The sequence below is a fragment of the Octopus bimaculoides genome, chromosome 10, assembly GCF_001194135.2.
Source record: "Octopus bimaculoides isolate UCB-OBI-ISO-001 chromosome 10, ASM119413v2, whole genome shotgun sequence".
NCBI classification, from domain to species: domain Eukaryota; kingdom Metazoa; phylum Mollusca; class Cephalopoda; order Octopoda; family Octopodidae; genus Octopus; species Octopus bimaculoides.
This window is the reverse complement of record NC_068990.1, coordinates 52,784,046-52,785,651: the sequence shown is the minus strand read 5'-3', so window position 1 is coordinate 52,785,651 and position 1,606 is coordinate 52,784,046. Positions and strand designations below refer to the sequence as shown.

The window sequence follows — 1,606 nt, the reverse complement described above, 5'->3', positions numbered from 1 at the left end:
CTATAGCTTTGGGCCAACCAAAGCCTTGTGAGTTGATTTGGTAGACGGAAACTGAAAGAAGCCCGTCGTATATATGTATATATATATGTATGCTTGTGTGTCTGTGTTTGTCCCCCCAACATCGCTTGACAACCGATGCTGGTGTGTATACATCCCTGTAACTTAGCGGTTCAGCAAAAGAGACTGATAGAATAAGGACTAGGCTTATAAAGAATAAGTCCTGGGGTCGATTTGCTCGACTAAAGGCGGTGCTCCAGCATGGCCACAGTCAAATGACTGAAACAAGTAAAGAGTATAGCAAATATTGGTGACTTACATAACCCAAATCAGCTCCCCATTTCCATTGCCTTCAGAGTTAAAGTCAATGTATGTTGAAGAATAAGATGTTGTTGCAGCAAGCTTTTCAATTCCAGAGGTTTTTATCATATATGTTGACTGAATGCTAGTCATATTGGTTGCCACAATGAAATAAACCTAATCATTAAACAAACCCTAGCCAGGGTACATATCCCTCCTTGACTCTGAAAGTAGTGGTATTGTCAGAGAATGGTGGTAAGTAGTCCAATGGGCATACTCATTGTCCTTGCACTAGAGGTAAGTGCCACATATGAGATGCCACCATCATGTATGTCTCATTTACACTATTGCATGTTTTTAATGCCACACCTTGTTTTTCCAACCTAGCACACAGTTTCATCTTCCATGCTGTATGTTTAGAGAAAAAGTACTTTGGATCCCTTCGCTCAGTTCAACTCTCCCTCTTTCTCCCTCTCTTTCATGCTCATTTATTATTGTCATTTACTCATCCATTTATCTAACTTTGTCACAGTTTGGCTGACCGAAAACTTCGTTATAGCTCTAGTTAAGAATTCAAATGCCCAATTCTGGGTTAATGCAGTTTCGTACCTCTCCTTGAAAAATGCATTTTTTGAAAAAAAATTTTTCGGATATCTACATTTTAGATGTCGGAGATTACGAATATGCAAAACAAAAAAAATATTTAACCCCCACCACCACCACTACCATTCCCCCTCCCATTTAAAATTTTGAACTTTTTCAAAATTTTTTATCCCTACGTTTTAGATGATGGAGATTCTGGATATGCAAGAAACCACATTTGTAAAACTTTTAAATTCAATAAGCATATAGATAGGTGTATAAAGAGATAGATATGAATGTCTTCCTGTGGCTAAAAACAACAGTAACACCGTCTTCTATAGGACCGCCACATTTAGTTGACAAATATATTTTATGAAGAAATGCATAGGGATAAACAGATAGACAAACAAATAAATAAATGGATGAAAAAGTTCAAAATTTAAAATTGGGGGAGGGGTGAAATTTGAGCCCCTTATTAAACTTTATAACATTAATTATTAAATATTAATGTTTGTTTCTCATAAAATGACTCGCATGGGGATGTAGTGTATATCTAATTTACATTATATTATTATTTACAATTATTTAAGGCAAACACAAGTAAAACACAAATTCCTTTCACTTTAAAGTTTTTGTCTGTATTTAATTTCGATTTGAAAATGTTTGTTAATTTGCTACAATGTCTTTAAAGTAAACAAAATCAAAATTTTAAATCTGGGGTGGGGGT

At 35.2% G+C, this 1,606-nt stretch overlaps 1 long non-coding RNA gene across 2 annotated transcripts in view; it reads left to right on the top strand.

Annotated features, from left to right (window-relative positions):
* Window positions 1-1,606, top strand: part of LOC106878580 (uncharacterized) — a 15,529-nt gene that overhangs the window by 5,675 nt on the left and 8,248 nt on the right. The gene's annotated exons all lie outside the window — the stretch shown is intronic.